We start from the raw sequence: 20819 nt of genomic DNA on the forward strand, positions 1-20819 counted from the left end.
TTGGTGACGATTTGCAGTATCTGATTGCCGCGCAAATGCACGGTCCCAAGGAGCGGTGTCTGCCAGTAAACTCGACGCACGCAGAGGAGCGAGGGCCCGTCCAACGCTGCTTGTAGCTTTAATGCTATATTTGGTACCCCTCCATTTGAGATGGCCGCTGCCTCACTGAGATCTGAACTTAATGCGAGTCAGGCCACCTCGGCATGTGGTCTGGCAGATCCAGGATTGGATCCCAACGCGACCAAGATTCGATCTTGGAGCACACAGACTTGCCGGTAATGCATCCTGGCATGACAATTAAGAAAAAGACAAGTGTAACCTCAGCCTTGGATGGGTACTTCCCTTTCTTCCTTGACCTAATTAACAGGTGTAGAACAGGTGTGTGAGGCATTGGATGTAGTAAGCACACTGAATGCAAGTTTCCCTTAAAGAACCTTCACCTGTTTCCCATAACACTAACCCGGATCCAGATAGTAGCTGATGTTCTCAAGAAAGACATTGTTGATATTCGGTTGTTTCCCCTAAGCATATTAAAGAAGACAAAATTGTTTCTCCTAAAGTGAGCTCGGAAATTGGGAAAGTTGGAAGTTGAAATCAGCAGGAGAGTTGCACTTACCTAATAAGTCCAGGCCATGGATATGAAGGCAGGGTTTTCATCCTTATATTTTGACAAGGCAGATCTACGCCTTCTCCAAGCCTGTCTGCAACTCTGTGAGGCAGTTAAAAGAAGAGATTAATAAAACTTGACAATTCACATATTTATTTGTGTATTTATGTGAATATATAATGAGGAACTGGCCATACTGGGGCACAGGCATTGCTCTGTGTGGCGCATAGCTCTAATCTGCAGTGCAGGTAGACGTCCCCTGTCTGACCGTAGAACTGGAATGTGTTGAAAGAGAAGTTGTTGGACATTCCCAGCCCATTGCCCTCCACTTTCACCGTCTGGTCAGCAGGGTTAGGGCAGCTATTCAAAAACAGGAAAGCAGACATAACAGGGACGTCCCAACAACAACAACAAAGACGGGCTTAATTACCACGAGCACCTCTATGTGTCTCACCCTTTGATAATGAGGTCATATCTCAGGCTTCCCGTCGGCGAAGACTGATTGGTTGCCCAGCAGGAATCAGTCACCACAACAACCATTCTTTCATCCAGCCCATTGGTCTTAAGCTCCACCCAGATTTTCTCGTCCAGTTGGATGTTGGGTTAGGGTTAGCGTTGATGCGGTCAGCGTTGGTGTAGGCCTTCATGGTCAGATTGTAATTCCATTTTCCAGATGTAATCTGCTGAATCACAGAGCTGGAAAGCAAAACTACTTGCTAACTATGTGTCAGTCTGCACACAAAAACTAAGTGAAGCTCAGTCAGCCTTCTCTTGGTAATGAAAAGGTGACAACTCTTGAGCTACATACCTCACACCCACCACTCACCTGGGTTTGATTTTGATGGCCAAGCCCTGGATATCTGGCTGACTGTAATAACAGGAGAAGTCGATATGCACGGGGCTGTGACGGTTGATTAGGCCGAATGTGGAGATGTTCTGTGTCATGATGGTGTTCTTGTAAATAATTTGACTGCTGTTTGCCTAAACGGTCACATGGAGACAGACATTGTCAATGCACATTGCGGTGCATTCACTTTTAGATTCTACTAAATAAATATGAACGTTTTAGGCTATAGCAGTTACTGTTATATGCAATCTCAATATCAATTCCATGCTCTGACCACACCCCTGCAACCACAGAACGATTAGAAATAGTACGTATCTGGTGTTGAAAGAGATTTGACTGTTTCTTCAGAGTGAACTTAGTAAGAAAAAATGGTACCCACCATGACCACTGTACCGCAAGTGTTGCTGCTGTCGAAGTGGAAGGTCACCATGTGGGTCAGGTTGTCCATTTCAGCTTTGCAGGCTGGGTCGTTGAGGTGTAAGACAGAGTAGTCAATGTTTTTTTCCTCCAAGAGACAATTGGCCAGAGTTACCGACGCAGATTTCTGCTCGCAGACCGTCGGCTCACCTGAACACCCGTTACAAAACATTATATTCATTAAGCTTTTGTCCGACTTGCAACAGCACAGTTTAGGAAGATGCACACATAAATTCACTCTTTTGTGCATTTTTCATTGTATATCGTTAACTCTGAAGTTGTTATATGCAGGAAAGAAGATTGGCAAGATTAATAGCTCATGTTTATAATAATGTCGTGCTAAAACTCTACATTGAGGTTAACATATAAGTCAAAACACAGGTAAATAGAAGCAAGATTTTATGCCATTAGAGCTTAAAAATAGCACGTTTTAACTTCTGTCCAGAAGGCAGCAATAACCAAATGCTACTTAATCTTTAATAAAAGTATTAGCCCCAAAATCTTGGTCGAATCCTCAGTTTGAGGTCTGTGAATGTTCCACACTTATTCCATAAATGTAAAACAACAAATCCTTTCAGCCCCTCTCGTGTCATAGCTGACTCACCAAAAGTGCTTGTTGATCTGTACTTGGAGGCAAAAATGGCCCGACACATGGAGCGGGGTTTCCCACCAATATTCTCACCACAGAATTCATGAGCACTGCAGAACCTGTCCTGACAGAAGGCCAGAGGGACAGCAGCTGCAAACACACATCAACAAAAGCTGCCGATAAGAAAACAATTGCCTCCAGTTTGAATATGATTAATTTGTGAAACTGTCTGGTATCAAACAAAGAAATCAGACACTTTTTTAAGCATAAATGACTTGATAAGATTCCTTAAAACAAGGTTGTCTTATAATTCATTCATTCAGTCATATAGGAGATCGTGTCAGGCCTTTCAGGTAAAACATAACCGAAGATACTGAAAGACAGCCTTACGGCAGCCGGTCTTTGAACTCCAGCTCTCCACTGTTATATTGCTGTGCTGGCTGCAGGACCTGGCGTAGGCCCCCAGGAACTTGCACTTGAGACCATCCACTGCAGGTTATTTGCACAAAGTGTGTGTGCAGGCAGTTATGAAGGGCTCTGGGTTGGTGTGCTTGTTGCAAGCAGTGAAGGGAGCCTGCTTCAGGACATTACACCTGTTCAAGTGAAAATGTGACGTGTAGGTTCAGTCATCAAGGACAGTAAGGCATATAGTTACCAGAATTAACAAGATAAAAGGGATTCAGGTGTTTAAGTTCCAAATGTATCCCTGGAAATGACCTCACCAAATGATAAATATAATAAGCATGCCTTAGAGGTTAATAATGCCTAATTAAAAGAGAGTTTAATCTGTGTTTACCATTCAGTTGTGGTGTTGTGGTTGATTGTACGGTCAGCAGTGTCATTATACTGCGTCTCACAGCTATGGGGCAACAAAAAGCAAAAGATCAAAGACTTGACAACAACTTAATACCTAAACTCCAGTATATTTCAAACCCAAATTTCAAATGAGAAGTAGTAGGCAATAAGATATTGACATCTTACCCAGTGGCAGAGAGTTTAGTAACCTTCTCTTCAGTTATAGACCTGCTGGAAATGCCACATAAACCACCCACGGGTGTTCCACTTGGTCCTGTTCGGTTTTAGGGGAGAATGTGTGACAGATTAATAAACTTTAGAAGTGGACTAGCACAGCAGCACACTTAAGGACAGCTGGTATTAGTTGGTTTTAACTTGTGATAAGGCCTCAGAATAGAGTAAACACAACAATACCTAAAGTATCAATATAATTCAGTTCAATTGTATTTCTAGTGTCAAATCATAACAGCCATCTCAAAACACTCTACATATATAATTTACAGAGATCCAATAATCTCCCGAGCATTTGGAGCGACAGTGGCAGAAAACCTTGGACAGAACTTGACTCTTGGTGGGCGGCCATCTGACACTACACATCTTGATTTGAGTATCGATATTAACAATTTATTCGTTTACTTTTTTTGTATTTTTTTTGTTGCATTACATTTTTTCCTTTACTTATTTTTTACTCTTAAGTTGCCGGATCAAAACCAACTACGGCAGTTTGTGTAATTGTCACGTTATTTTTAATCTATTGATTCGTGTACAACAACACGTTTAATCTCGTTTTTTTCGTTCGTGGTGGCCAGCACGAAATGGGAACCATCTATTCAGAGGTTGGGTTTAGGAAAAAAAACAATGGGGAAAGGCCTCACACGCCGGGAGACGGCCGCTGGGGACGCGCGACAATAACGGGACGGTTGTGATTAGGAAGACAACAGGGAAACAAAACGCCACACGCGGGACGCGATCCCCGGGTGAAATTCCTGTATTGTTTGGCCCATCCACCACCCCAACCAACGTGCTGTGATCACGAAATATGCTTCCCACTGAAATACATTACTTTATATTTTTGTGCTGAGCACCACGAAAAAAAACGAGAAAAACGTCCCTGTGAACACGAATCAATAGATTAAATAACGTGACCATTACACAAACTGCCGTGAGACTGTGTTCGCTATAGCCCACCCTTACTCCCCAATTGATTTAAGAAAAAAACAAAAAAGATAGTTGTCTGAGGTGGACAATTTTTCATGCACATCCACGGTTAACCCATGCAATTGATTTCAATAATGTTGGCTGATCAGACTCAGGACTGCGTGGGCATGTAAAGACTGTGCTGATTGACATCTCTCCTGTTTGCTTTGTTGCACTATTTTGGGGATGGACAAATGTCATACCACACATAATTACCAGCACACCCCTGCCCACCTTCAACCTGAGCAGAGGTCTAATCAGCCGAAATAACTGAAAACGCCTGTGTGGGCGTGAAGGGCCTTTCTGTCTCATCTGCAAGGAGAACAATGCAATTATCCAGGAGAACAATTCCAACTGGCACTACTCTAGTATACATGTGGATTAATATGTGAAAATTGTATATGTGAGGAAGAGGAGAGGGATATAATATGAACCACAATTGTATCACAACCTTTAGATCAGTTTGGCCTTTTAATTCTTCTGTACCTGTCATGTGGATTAGTGCGGTGTAGCCATCAACGAGGACAGAAACCATGTAGTTGGAGGCAGATATCTTAGCAGTCACTCCTGTCTTGTCCCTGGAGAGCGCCACACCGTGGACCACCTGAGCTGTGGCGTCAGCATTTTGTCATTCAGCTTTTCACAGCAGAGGAGCAAAGTGACAGAGAAAACACTGACTTAAACATCACGAAGACACAAAGCTGACACCTTATTGTTTTGGCACAAGTGGTGTGTCATATCATAGAGTGCTGTGGTCTTCTCTCTAGTGGTTGAAATACACTGCTTTGCTTTTTAAAGTGGCCTTGGGTAACATTTGAGTTTTTTAACTACTAAATTATGTGATAAGGTGTGGGAGACACATGGGTTAGTGGAAATGCATATGGACACTTGTATGTGCATTTACAATAGTGTATACGTCTTCTGTTTCCCGTTATTATATTAGCTACAGTAAGTCTGATTTCTTCTTTTTCTTTTTTTCTCCTCTAAAAGGTACCAAAACATGGTTATAAAATAATTAGACAATAGGTGTTGTCCTTAAAATATCTTTAGTTTATAACAGTTACCTCACATTACTTCCATTGACTTCATTTTTAAACCCTTTATCCTCAGAGGTAAAACACCTGCAAAACATTCAGTAGTTTGTTCTTCTTTCTGTGGATAACTTGGAGAAACCACATGCAAACCAGTGAGCTGATTCCCAAGGGTCCCACGAATCCTTTTTTTTTTTTTAAAGGTCCTATATTGTAAAAAGTAAGATTTTCATGCCTTATTGTTATAAAGCAGGCCAAGGTGCTCAGTCTTGTATAAAGTACTTGAAAGCAATACTTGAGTAAAACTACAAGTATCTTACCAGACAAGGACTTGGTAGAAGTTAAAGTCACCTTTTAGAACATAACTTAAGTAAAAGTCTTAAAGTATCTGATATTTACTGTACTTAAGTATCAAAAGTAATTTTATGATAGTAAATGTACTTAGCTATTAGAAGTAAAAGTAGAAGAAAAAAAAAAAAACTTTGATTATGAACTTTATTGTGGCTTCCTTACAGTAAAGCATAATATTCAGGGTTTCCACGCCTTCTTAAACATCACGTCTGACATCAACAAAGAGATAAACAGAAACAGAATTACATTTTTTTGTGAGAAAGAATCTTTCACTCCAACGTACGAAAACATGTCTTGCAAGTAACGAGTAATGAAGATGCTGAGGGGAAATGTAGTGGAGTAAAAGTAAAAGTTTACAGAACTATAAATAATGAAGTAAAGTACAGATACGTGAAAATTCTACTTAAATACATTACAACACTGAAGGTGCTATAAATACGGCGCCTGCCTTAAAACGAGCCGTCAACTATACCCAACTATATATATATATATATATATATAAGTAGAAAGTGCAGCTACAGTGCCATTACAGTCATTCCCTGGCTGCAATGACATTGCAAAAACCTGGAAACGCTGACTATTCAAAGCAGATTAGGCTTTTATGGGCGAGGTGCTAAAAGAGACAGGCGTTATAACGTTTTGGAACGTTTGACAAGTAAATATAGGTATTTTCAGACAGACAGTACGAGAAGAATAATGTAGTTTATAAACATTAAAGCATGAAAACATGTTTTAGTAGAAACCTAAACTACAAGTATGAACCTGAAAATGAGCATAACGTGGGACCTTTAAGTATTTTAAATTGGGTCTGACCAAGTAGCCCAGTGGTTAAAACATTCAGTCTAAGGGCCCATGTGTACTGAACATCTGCGATTGATAACATCTAAAACACATTACTCAAGCGATTGTGGCAGCAGGTATCTTACCTGAACCCTGCCTCCTTGGTCCGTGTACTTGGCGGCCAACGGATTTTCGTTTTGAAAGGAAAAAAACAAAAACGAAAAACGGCCAGTTTCCCAATTACCATTAGTAAATAGGAAAACAAAAAACGGAAAACAACCCATTATTCGTTTTTTGTTTTGATATTAAAAAACGGAAACCGAAAAACAATCTCGTTATCCGATTGTCTTTGATGTATTTGTAGATGGAACTCGGAAATTAAAATACGTGTGTATAAGTCGTATTCCTTAATTTTGCATTGGTTTTTTTTTCGTGACCCGGAAGTTACTCCCGCCACGCCAAGACCTGCCCTTCAATAGCATTTATTGGCCAGTACCGCCTGTAAGATCCGTTCTGTGCATGCGCATAATTACGTAGTAGAAAAGTAACAATGTCCCTGTGCGATTTGTAACTGTCGGTACACGATCCATTCTGCCTGCACGATAGACTGTATATAAGTAACATGTGTCAACACTTTACGACCAAACATTACAACTTTTTCATTAAATCTTTTTTTATTAAATCTTTATTATACAATAGTCATAGCTACAAACATTTCAAACTTGTCACTGATCCAAAACCGTGTAGCGACATTGTTGTTGTGTTGTTTACGTTAATGTTTTTACCTAATACTTCGTCTTGACTAATAACCATAGACTGTCTATTATTAATGTGATGAAGTGTAAACGTACATAAGTGTCCTTTTGAAGATGGGATGACAGCTCTCCCAGCCACCACTGCTGTATACCACTATAGTAGCTACATGCTAACGGCAGTAAACACTATAGTAGCTACATGCTAACGGTCATCTTAGCTGGCAATGTTGTTAAATTCTCCCCAATTCCGGGTCACATTCCTGCTGAAACATGTCCGATTGTGTAGTGTTTGGTCCGCGATTTTTGATGTTAGAAAGTGCTGCTTCGTTCCACTACAATCTAACGTTAGCATACTCATAGCTAACTATTGTAGCTGCATGCTAACGCGACATAGTGGAGCATATATAGCTAGCTATGTACGTATGTAGCAGGACTTTGTACCGTAAAAAATCACCAATAAAGGCTTCTAAACCAAATACTAAACAAATACAAATACAGTAAAGTGACCGGAATTAGGGGTGAAATGTCCAGCATTGAGCTACATAATAGTTTGCTAGGAGTATGCTGGTCTCTCACAGAGATCTCATTTGTAGCCCTGTTTTTACCTGATACTTTCATAAAAGTACAAACACAGTGAGAGGTATACACATGCTTAAACTTTATTTAAAACATGGTTAACCTGAAGCAGGAAGGAGTCATGACTTATAACACCAAAGCAAGGCTTCTAGCTCAGGCTAGCTAGCGTTAGCAAATTACCTTCAAAGTTGCAAAGAAATGACGAAACGTAAAATTTGAAGCCTTTATTTAATTTGCTACATGGTGTTGTACTGGATGGCCGGACGACCCTCCGTATATCATTAACAGATACTTTAGGCAACTCCAGCAAACACCTTGTAAACTTCATCTCTGCCATCATAACGGTCTACTGTCACTGTCTAATGTTTTCTTCCGGTAACCGGGAATGTCCAAACATCCTTACGCCAATGCGTGCATAGAGCTGTGAAGTTTGCCGGTGTTCGCGCAAGCGTAGAACTGATCAGGCAGTGCACAGAACGGATTTTACAGGCGGTACGGATCGGGTACTGACAAAGGAATAAGATTTATACACACATTTTAATTTCAGAGTTCCATCTACAAATACATCAAAGAAAATCGGATAACGAGATTGTTTTTCGTTTTCCGTTTTTTAATATCAAAACAAAAAACGAATAATGGGTTGTTTTCCGTTTTTTGTTTTCCTATTTACTAATGGTAATTGGGAAACTGACCATTTTTCGTTTAGTTTTTTCCTTTCAAAACGAAAATCCGTTGGCCACCAAGTACACGGACCCTCCTTGTTCCAGCGAAATCTGAACACCGGCCCTGTCCAGCTGCAGTATCACACGGTCCAAAAAACTAACATCTTTACGTCGTCTTTCCTGGAAAACCCCCAATGATATTAATGTGTGGCATGGAAATTAATTATATCCATTTTGATAGCACAGTCCAAACTGGTTTATCAAAAAAGCATTTCAAGCAACCAAAAGTGAAGAGGTCAAAGGTCGGAGGTGATTGCTTCCTAACAGGACAGCTGTTAAGTCATTTTTTCCATGAGATTTCTTTACATAATTGCTGTCAAACTGATTGAGTTTCATGTTAAAAAACTACACTATCCAAAAGCTTAGCTGTTTAAAAGTTCCATCGTTTGGTTGAAAATTGTGTTAGCGAGTGATCATATAACTCTACTAAACATATATCCCTTTAACGAGGTGGAGAACTGACGTTTTTGTTTTACCATGTTTGGGGGGGGTTTCCTTGTATCATTTCTTCAAATATTTACCTCCCATCGCCCTGGCAACGCTCCATGGCACCACAGTCACTAGCGGTGCTAGCGACTCCACTGACATCACAGGTGACAGTAGAGCAGACGTTTGGGTCCCTTACTTTTGTATTTGTCTTATGAACAACACCTGGGAGGGAAGAAAAGTTTATGTAGTTTTAAAGCACAGACTTAAATAATGGCAATTTAAAGTATTAAAATTTTGCTTTTGAGCCCTAAAATTTCACTTTAGGGGCCGCTGAATTTACAAACCTGAGCGTCTGTGATGACACCCTTGTTTGTATCAGCTGTCGGAATTTCTCTTTGGAAACTGTAAGGCCGTTGACTTGAGCATCTACCTCCTGGAAAAGTGCAGAAAAAAACTTAGTAACTATCTAACACTATTTCTGTGAATTGGTTACATTCCATTCTTAGAAAACTCTGAAAACAAAGCCTCTCTCATCTGTTTTATTTGGTATCATACATTTGTGTCATAAATTGGTACACTGTTTTCCTTCCTTAAGTTTTATCTGGATGGACATTTGTATTGCATTAGCTTTACTGGGTTAATTACTGCAGTACATATCCAGTGTTTTGACATATTACTCCAGAAACTATGACACTAGATCATCAGAGAAAATTCTCCTCGTTGTCCCGATCATCCAGACAGAGACACATTCATGATTAACCCACACAACTGATTTCAACAGTGTTGACTGATTAGACTTTTTCTCAGGGCTTCGTGTGCGTGTAAAGACTGTGCTGATTAGATGTCAATCAGCAATCCTGTTTGCTTTGTTGCACCTGATGGTGCTGGACGAATGTCATACCACATATAATTACTAGCACAGCCCTGCCCACCTTTAACCTGAGAAGAGGTGTAATCAGCTGGAATAACTGAAAAAAAGTCTGTGGGTGCCAAGGGCCTTTCTGTGGTCCCAATCATCCAGACAGAGCTGGGTAAATCTGACCTTTTTTCTTTTAAGCCCCATTAGCGTGGAATGAGCTGCAAGGCATTCTTACCTTGGAATCTATACCCTCTCTTGACCTGTTTCAAAATACTTTAAAAGTACGTTTTTGCATAGCATTGTAATTGCTAGGTGTGTTAGGGTGCCATTAGGATCCTGCATGTTTGGTTTCTGTTGTTGTGTTTTGTGATGTTATCTGTCCCCGTTTTTATATGAAACTTTATTTTGCTGCCCATCTTGAGGACTCCCTGGCAGAAGAGATTTTGTATCTCACTGTGACCTCTGGTTGAATAAAGGATAATTAAAAATAAAAATACAAAACTGCCCACACACTGGCAAAATAAGTAGAGTAGGCTCTTCAAATGCAAAAATAATAGATTTATTCCATGTGTAGAAAATTACACGTGGAAGAAGAAGAACAAGAAGAGCAATACAAAATCCTTTATCCTGATTTGTCGTTGCTGTTTATCTGAAGCTGCATTATGCATTGTGTCCAGAACTAAATGGTAGGCTGTGTAAGTTGTGCTGACAATGGAAATGTTTTAATATTGTGTCACATTTTGCATGTGAAACAATTGAATTCTTTTGCATCTGAAGAGTTTCTTTTATTTATTATCAGTGTGATATTTCTCAACGTTATGTAAATTGCCTTAATAACCTGTGTGGGATACAAATTGAGCCCCTACATTTGAAACATGGCTTCTTCATTATCCCCTAGTCTATTTCCACTTCCAGGATTGCTCCGGTGCCGCAGGAAATTCTGCCGGATGCATGTCTTTTCGCCGATGTCCGTTTCCTTCTACTTCTTTTTATTGGAATTTTAAACTCCGATGATTTCTGAGGACTATGGTTAACTGCTCCTCAGATCTCTGCAGGGTAAATCCAGACAGCTAGCTAGACTATCTGTCCAATCTGAGTTTTCTGTTGCACGACTAAAACAACTTTCAAACGTACACGTTCCACCAAAACAAGTTCCTTCCCGAGGCTATTTTGCAGCGGCTCCGTGCGGAACTTAGCGCCACCCATGACAATTGTGATTGGTTTAAAGAAATGCCATTAAACCAGAGCACGTTTTTATGCCCCTGCGAGCAATCACGGCCGCTAAAAATACGCACCAGGTCTATTTTCACACGAGCCATGGGGCGTTCAGACAGCCAGACAGAATCTGAAATCTGAGACTATCCAGTCAATTTACCAAAAGACACCCCTCAATATCGTATACGTCTCTTCTACAACACCACGGATAATGAGAGATTCATCTTGGAGGTGGAAAAACATAAGGCATCACAGATCTTTTTTTTTATAAAGAAAACACCAGAAAAGAGAAGGCATGGAGTTTAGTTGCAAGAGTGCCTGAAGTGGAAGGTAGATACTCGCTTAATAAACACGCAATCGTTCTCTAAAGTACTTGTAGAGACATTAAAATATGTGAGTCGGGAAGCAAGCTGCTCTGCTTCTGAGACGCTCCCAGTGTGGTATGGTGCATGGCGGAGGACGGAACAAAACCGGAACGCAGCCTGAACGCAGCACAGACGTGCCCAGTGGAGAATCCAGGTAAGCATCTGTATGGAACGCATCGGGCATAGCAGCAGCTCGACTGCAGCATTGTCAAGAGAGTAGCGGGTAGTATAAAAGATCGAACCATCTACTAAGGAAGCATGTTGGGGTGGTGGATGTGTCAAACAACACAGGGCTTTCACCCAGGAGACTGGGGTTTGTGTCCCATTCTTGTCCCGTGTTTCACTGAAACATCCATGTTGTAACCCCACCCATAATAATTTTTCCTAAACCTAACTGTCCTGTTCTTTTGTGCTGCTTGTCAGTTAAAAGTACGCCCTGCCCCAGAGTGTCAAATACTGATGCCAAGAGTCCTGACTAAGCTTGTCGAAAAATTAGGCCAAAGGGCTGGACTCTTAAAGAGACTTTCACGCCAAAGGCACCTGACCAAGTGTCACTTTTTTCACGCGCTGGGAGTGAGAATGTGTTGCGAAATGCGAAGGTGCAGGAAGAAATTGTTCTTTACAAAAATGTTCTGTCTTTACACCATATTTTATATTGTGTAAATTAAGTCAAGATGTTGGATTATTGTATTTTTTGTAGTCGACATTGTGGCTTGAGTATGTGGACGTGCCCATTAGGTGTGACATTTGTTTCTCTCAATGGACTCGATCCCCTGCATGAGCAAACTACCCACATCACTGATGAGACCTAAACATGTTACAGTTCATACCATTGCTGAATATTACTGAATCTTGTTGTTTATGCTTTTGGAAAAGACCAAACGCAGAGTTCAAGGCATTTATATTACTCACATAGATCTCTAGATCTATGTGAGTGATCATAGATCTTGTCATATATCTGTCCATAATAGGTGATTGGGCACAAACTGATGTTGATCTCCCCAGAACTGGTAAATGACTGGTTTGTTGCAGCAGTACCTGAAGATATGGAGAGACATTACACACAAGCTGACATTTTATGTAGGTTTACATTTTAGTTATATGCATTAATGTCCCTATAATTTGAGAAAAGAAAAGAAAATATCGTATCCTAAAGTCATTCTCAAGGTTCCAATCAAGGACTGATCGAGTTGTACCTTTTTATGTAGCCTCACTTCTGTGACTGAGGTTAGAGTTAGACATTTGGGAAAATACACTTATTTGCTTTCTTGCTAAGAGTTATATGAGATAATCAATACCACTCTCAAGTTAGCTAAATACTGTATGTGGCAGCTGGTTAGCTTAGCTTAACTAAGCATAAAGACTGGAAAGAGGGGGAAACTGTTAGCCTGGCATTGTCCAAACGTAACAAATCTACCTATAGCACCTCTAAAACTCTAAAGACAAATCACCGGTTATGTGCCAGAATATTTCTTGGCAGTGCACTATAACTTCCTGGAGTCCATACTGGTTGCCTACAAGTTACAAAATAGATGCAGTGTGTGAATAAAGTCAGTGTGTCTGTGTTTGAGTTGAGAAGCCTTCTTACCTGCCAGCAGGCTGACTGCCGCCAGGCAAAGTATGAAGCACAACATGTTGGCGCTCCCCTGACAGGGACCTGAAACACAGTCGGAGAAGACGTCATTACACTTACATATAGTGGTCTAAATATTCTCATGCAAAATATGTAGGCAATATTTAAATTAAATAGTTTTTCTCATCTTCATTTTTTTAAATACATGCATTTCTTTTTACCTGAAAGGTCATATGTATTCTGGTAGATGCTATTTCATTGTGACTATAAATCCAGTCATTTTCTTTATTATAGCTTTACGCAAAACTTTGTCAAGCCAGTTCAAAATAAAGCTGCTTAATGGCCATTAATGGCCCATGTACAGTACAAGCATTAACGCTATTTCAACCTTAAAGCTGACGAGGATAAATATTTTACTCTAGACCATGGTGTTGAACTAACAGACAGACAGACCAACTGACATCCCCATCACCATAGAGCCACGGCAGCACCTAGAAAATGTAGACGAGTACTCATTTACAAAAAAAAAGAAAACCAATATTCAGCAGAAATTGACCTTTATGTATAAATGACCCTTTCCTTCTTTTATTAGTAACTGATGATGGGAAATAAGTGGAGAAATATCAGTATAAACCTATGATAATTCTTAAAGTAATGTGGGAGCAGTTTAAATGTGCCGTTGTTTCCCACAGTTGCCTACTCCTTTATCAGATTGATTGATCGATTCATAGCACAGTGTGCAAGTGTTCTTTTTTTGATTTCGAGAAATTACTTCATCTGCAGCACCCTTGTGTGTATACAGGTGTGCACAGATCACTTCTTCTCCAGGAATAGTGTGTCTGCAAAATTTGCTGGTTATCAATGTGGCAAAAATATCCTTGCATGTGTATTTTCCTATCTGTGTATTCATTATAATCATTCTTAGATTGTGTCTTATATTTGATATCTTTGTTTTTTCTTGTCTATATTCAGCTATCCTCAAAGCTGTTGCAAGAGTCTGAATAATTAAAAGAAAGTGCAGACAAGACGTGAGCCAAAGATTTCCAGGTTTCCTTACCCTGTGGAGGAATTGTAGGAGAGCAGGGAAGTCAAGCAGCTCTGTGTGTGAGGAGATGTTTCCTTGGATGCTTCAGCACTCAGACTGATTTGTCTGCCTCCACTGTCTGACTCTTGTTTACAGCACAGTGAAAAGAATTCTCACAGATTCTTGTAAACTTTTGTTTTCTTCAAACAAAACATTCCAGGCTCCAAAATAGTCTGCAATTAACTGAGAGATACAGATGGAGATAACAACTTGACAATGTTAGGTGTCAAATCGACAAATGCCTCATCACTGTCAGTATACGATCCATTTTGAAGGAGCACAGAAGCTTATTTAGCCCTAACACTTCATAATAGGGGTACAAATCATACACTAAGGTTTAACTTATGCACTACTTGTGATGATTTGATGCATGAATTATTGCAGAATGTATCATGAATTCCTGTTGCTCACCGTTAACAAATCAAGTCCCTATGACTTCATGTGATTAGTTCACATTAAACAGATCAGAATCAGAATCAGAATCAGAAAGGGCTTTATTGCCAAGTACGTTGCACATACGAGGAATTTGTCATGGTGTTGTTGGAGCATGTCACACATACAAATATAAGAAGGATAAAAAGATATAAACAATATAAGTATAAACATATACACACAGTACGTATTAATAACGATAAAATAAATTTAAATAAATAGTAAAATAAGTTAAACAGTAGTGAAAAGGGACGCTACAGCAGAGTAGGTACAGTGGCATGAGGAGCCAGAGGTGGGGTGTGGAGAGAGTCAGGATGGATTCCGAGCCTTGTTTAGAAGGCTAGTGGCAGAGGGGAAAAAACTGTTTATGTGGCGTGAGGTTTTGGTCCTAATGGACCTCATCCTCCTGCCAGAGGGGAGTGGCTCAAAGAGCTTGTGTCCGGGGTGGGAGGGGTCAGCCACAATCTTTCCAGCACGCTTCAGAGTCCTGGTGGCGTATAGGTCCTGGAGCGGCGGCAGATTGCAGCCAATCACCTTCTCAGCTGACCGAATGACACGCTGCAGCCTGCCCTTGTCCTTGGCAGTGGCAGCAGCGTACCAGATGGTGATGGAGGATGTGAGGATGGACTCAATGATGGCTGTGTAAAAGTGCACCATCATTGTCTTTGGCAGGTTGAATTTCTTCAGCTGCCGCAGGAAGTACATCCTCTGTTGTGCTTTCTTGACGAGGGAGCTGATGTTCAGCTCCCACTTGAGGTCCTGGGAGATGGTAGTTCCCAGGAAGCGGAAAGACTCCACAGTGTCAATTGTGGAGCCACAGAGGGTGATGGGGGCAGGTGAGGCTGGGTTCTTTCTGAAGTCCACAACCATCTCCACTGTCTTTAGAGCGTTGAGCTCTAGATTGTTTTGCTTGCACCAGGTCACCAGGTGGTCAGCCTCCCACCTGTAGGCGGACTCGTCTCCATCAGAGATGAGTCCGATGAGGGAGGTGTCGTCCGCAAACTTCAGAAGCTTGACGGACTGGTGACTGGAGGTGCAGCTGTTGGTGTACAGGGAGAAGAGCAGAGGAGAAAGAACGCAGCCCTGGGGGGATCCGGTGCTGATGGTCTGTGAGTCGGAGACGTGTTTCCCCAGCTTCACATGCTGCTTCCTGTCAGACAGGAAGTCAGTGATCCACCTGCAGGTGGAGTCAGGCACACCAAGCTGGGAGAGTTTCTGCTGAAGCAGAGCCGGGATGATGGTATTGAAGGCAGAGCTGAAGTCCACAAACAGGATCCTGGCGTAGGTTCCTGCGGAGTCCAGGTGCCGGAGGATGTAGTGGAGGGCCAGGTTGACTGCATCGTCTACAGACCTATTGGCTCTGTAGGCAAACTGCAGGGGGTCCAGGAGGGGGTCGGTGAGGTCTTTGAGGTGTGAAAGCACAAGGCGCTCAAAGGACTTCATAACCACAGAGGTCAGGGCGACGGGTCTGAAGTCATTAAGTCCTGTGGTCCTTGGCTTCTTGGGGACAGGGATTATGGTTGAGGTCTTGAAGCAGGCTGGCACGTGACATGTCTCCAGTGAGGTGTTAAAAATGTCTGTGAACACTGGAGACAGCTGGTCAGCGCAGTGCTTCAAGCTGGATGGGGAGACAGCATCCGGTCCAGCAGCTTTCCTGGGATTCTGTCTCCTGAACAGTCTGTTGACGTCCCTCTCGTGAATGGAGAGAGTCGTCACTGAGGTGGGAGGGGGGGTGGAGGTGGAGGGGACCTTTAAGGAGGGCATTGGTGGGGGGGCCCAGGACCCTGCTGAGGTGGGCGAGGTGGAGGTGATGCACAGTGGCTGTAGCTGTAGGGAGGTGTCGTGGGGGATGGTGTCAGGACTGTCCTTTTGTCTTTCAAATCGACAGTAGAACTCGTTCAGGTCATTGGCTAGGTGTCGGTCATTGAAGGAGTGGGGGGTTTTAGGCTTGAAGTTGGTGATCTGCCTAAGTCCTTTCCAGACAGTCGCAGATTCATTAGCTGAGAACTGGCGTTGGAGCTTCTCAGAGTACCAATGTTTAGCCTCCTTCACTGCCTTGCTAAATTTGTACTTTGACTCTTTAAATCTGTCTTTGTCCCCATTCCTGAACGCCTCTTCCTTAGCCAGCCTTAACCTTCTGAGTTTGGCTGTGAACCAGGGTTTGTCATTGTTGTAACTCACCCTGGTGCTTGATGGAACACAGCAGTCCTCACAGAAGCTGATGTATGACGTCACAGCCTCTGTGTACTCATCCAGACTGTGGGTAGCAGTCCTGAACACATCCCAGTCAGTACAATCCAAACACGACTGGAGATCCTCCACAGCTACACTGGTCCACTTCCTTGATGTCCTCGCTACAGGTTTGCAGAGCTTTAGTTTCTGCCTGTAGGCAGGGATCAGGTGGACCATGACGTGGTCAGAGTGCCCCAGTGCAGCACGGGGGACGGCGTGATAAGCATCCCTGACTGTGGTGTAACAGTGATCCAGAATGTTCTCCTCTCTGGTCGGGCATTTAATATGTTGACTATATTTAGGGAGTTCATGAGTGAGGTTCCCTTTATTAAAGTCACCAAGGACAATAACTAGGGAGTCCGGGTTGGTCCGCTCCACACACAGTATCTGGTCGGCAAGCATGCGCTGCGCGTCCTGCACGTTGGCCTGCGGTGAGATGTAAACACCGACCAGAATGAATGAATGGAACTCACGGGGTGAATAAAAAGGCTTACAGTTTATGGTGAAATACTCCAGGTCAGGAGAACAATACTGCTGGATCACTGTCACGTCGTTGCACCAACCGCTGTTGATGTAGAAACAGATTCCTCCACCTTTAGTTTTGCCGGAGAGGTCCGTGTCTCTGTCCGCTCTGAAAAGCTGGAAGCCTGCCAGCTGCAGCGCAGAGTCCGGTATTATTCCACAGAGCCACGTCTCCGTGAAGCACAAAACAGCAGATGAAGAAAAGTCCCTGTTTCCCCTCAACAGCAGTTGTAATTCCTCCACTTTGTTGGGCAGAGAGCGCACGTTAGAGAGGAATATTCCAGGTAACGGTGTGCGTGATCCTCGCTGGCGGAGACGCACCAGCGCACCGGCCCGTTTCCCTCTCCTCCGGCGTTTCTCTGCGTGAGCAAAGGTGAGCGCACCTTTGACCAGAATGTCCAAAATTTCCAGTGAAGGGAGAAGAAAGAAGAGAAGAAATCATCAAATCAATTCAATTTAATTTGATTTATAGTATGAAATCATAACAAGACTTATCTCAAAACACTTTGCAGATAGAGTAGGTCTAGACCACACTCTATAATTTACAAAGACCCAACAATTCCAGTAATTCCCCCAAGAGCAAGCATTTAGTTCGACAGTGGCGAGGAAAAACTCCTTTTAGGCAGAAACCTTGAGTGGTGAGAAAAATGTCCTTTTAAGAAAAAACCTCGGACAGACCCAGGCTCTTGGTAGGCGGTGTCTGATGGTGCCGGTTGGGGGTGTGATGATCAGTGGCAATTATAGTGACAATAAAGATAATAGAACTACAACTAGAAATAGTAGTTGTAGTAGTTAATGGCGTAGCAGGGCATAGTAGGGCACTGCAGGGCACTGCAGGGCAAAGCAATTGAGGGATGTTAATCATTTCTTTATGTAGCCAAATTAACTGGATTCCATTTACATAAAAAAGTTTATTTTAAACAGTTGTCAATTGGTACTTGCTAGATGAGTTTGGTTTGGTGCAGCAACATGTAAATGTCTGCATCTGACGACCAGTTTGATAAAAAATAAAGCTATATATGTCTGTTAGAATAAGTATTATAATGTTAATATAAAATCAATATATCAAATATCAATGAATGTATGAAGTAACTGTGAATTAACACCCCTGTGAAATAACTTAAGCTAATTTAGCATTTGTTGGACTCTTATTTATCAACTATATTATCCCAACAATGTTCAAATCCAGAGAAATCTGTTGTTTCAATCAATGACATTGAATGAGTGTGTTGATTGGTCATCTTCAATGGCATCAAATATCCTTTTGACCCCTTTAGTTGCTCTAACCTCTCTATCTTTTTTTCTTTATCTACACTCTTCCCTGGAGGTAAAACTCATCAGTGTCAGCACATACTATTGAAGTGTCAAAATCTTTCCTGCCCTGTTACATTCCAGACCAGATGTGAACATTTGAGCTTTAGGATGATTTTCTTTTGTCTTTTGTGCATTTCTCTTTTTTTTTAACACAACACATGGCCAACCACTTGCAGACACACACCCAGAGCTTTCAGCATTTCTGGACAGATCTCATCAATCCCTGGGGCTTTGCCACTGTGGAGTTGTTTAACTACCTCAGCAACTTCCACCAGGGAAATTGACGACTATCCCCCCATCATCCTCTAGCTCTGCCTCTAACGTAGAGGGCATATAAATTGGATTTAGGAGTTCCTCAAAGTGCTCCTTCCACCGCCCTATTACCTATTATTACCTATTACACAGCTTGGATGGTCCCCCGCTTCCCCCTCCTGAGGTGGCGAACGGTTTTCCAGAAACACCTTGGTGCTGACTGAAAGTCATTCTCCATGTCTTCTCCGAACTTCTCCCACACCCGCTGCTTTGCCTCTTTCACAGCAGAGGCTGCAGCCCTTCAAGCCCTTCAGTACCTTGCAACTGCCTCCGGAGTCCTCTGGGATAACATATCCCGGAAAGACTCCTTCTTCAGTTGGACGGCTTCCTCCCGGTGTCCACCACGGTGTTCGTGGGTTACCTCCCCTTAAGGCACCTAAGACCCTAAGACCACAGCTCCCCGCCGCAGCTTCAGCAATGGAAACTTTGAACATTGTCCACTGGGGTTCAATGCCCCCAACCTCCAAAGGGATGCACGAAAAGCTCAGCCGGAGGTGTGAGTTGAAAGTCTGTCGGACAGGGGCCTCCTCCAGACGTTCTCAATTTACCCGCACTACCCGTTTGGGCTTACCAGGTCTGTCCAGAGTCTTCACCCACCCCCTGACCCAACTCACCACCAGATGGTGATCGGTTGACAGCTCTGCCCCTCTCTTCACCCGAGTGTCCAAAACATACGGCCTCAGATCAGATGATATGATTATAAAATAGATTGGCTTAGGCCTAGGATGCTCTTTGTACCAAGTACACTTACGAGCATCCTTATGTTCGAACATGGTGTTCGTTATAGACAATCCATGACTAGCACAGAAGTCCAACAACGAACAACCACTCTGGTTTCAGATCAGGGAGGGCGTTCCTCCCAATCACGCCTCTCGATGTGTCTCCATCATTGCCCACGTGCGCGTTGAAGTCCCCCAGCAGAATTATGGAGTACACCACTGGAGCCCCATGCAGGACTCCATTCAAGGTCTTCAAGAAGGCCGGATTCTCCGAGCTTTAGTTTGGTAGCGCTCCACCTCCCGCACAAGTTCCGGCTCCTTCCCCCACAGAGAGGTGACATTCCACGTCCCCAGAGCCAGCCTTTGCTACCCGGGTCTGGTCCGTCGAGGCCCCTGACCTTCAATGCCACCCGTGTGGCAGTGCACCAGACCCCAGCGGTTCCTCCCACAGGTGGTGGGCCCATGGGATGGAGAGGGAGGTGGCACGTTGCTTCTTCAGGCTGTGCCCGGCCGTGCTCCGTGGCAAACTCGGCCACCAGGCGCTCGCTGACAAGCCCTCCATCTGGGCCTGGCTTCAGATGGGGGCCCCGGGCTTCCTCCGGGCAGGGTCACTCTACCTCTTCCTTGTTGAATCATATTTGTTACCCCTATAACTGCATGTAGCTCCAGCCCAGCCCCCTCATTTGAAATGATCTAGAACCGCCACTGTTCCTCTGTAGAAACCCTGTAGGTAAAAGTAAGTAAAATATAATTGCTTTTATATTTATGCTCTTATATTTGAGTAGCATATCGGTACAGGCATCTGAATATGGTCAGTAACTTAACAGTATGTATGGATGAGCAGTGTGTATGCGTTTTTGAAGAATTAGTTTTAGTGTATTTTAAGGAGCAGTGGTCCATGAGTTGATGTTTTGCACATTGTCTATGTTTTAGTGTTTCTGCCTGTGGTTTACTGTAACTGTCCAGGATGATTGATATTTGATGTTTTGTCTATGTTTTTGCATTGTCCATACAAATGTCTCCCAAGGGAGACAAATAAAGAAACCTTGACCTTAAAAAGGGATATGACAGAGGGGTACCTATGATGCATTTGTTT

The 20819-nt window shown here is 42.7% G+C and overlaps 1 pseudogene; it reads right to left on the bottom strand.

The window, feature by feature from the left end:
* Positions 1-616: 616 nt before the first annotated feature.
* Positions 617-19777, bottom strand: LOC116050342 (annotated as a pseudogene).
* Positions 19778-20819: the final 1042 nt, after the last annotated feature.

This window comes from Sander lucioperca, chromosome 8 (genome assembly GCF_008315115.2).
Source record: "Sander lucioperca isolate FBNREF2018 chromosome 8, SLUC_FBN_1.2, whole genome shotgun sequence".
Classification (NCBI taxonomy): Eukaryota; Metazoa; Chordata; class Actinopteri; order Perciformes; family Percidae; genus Sander; species Sander lucioperca.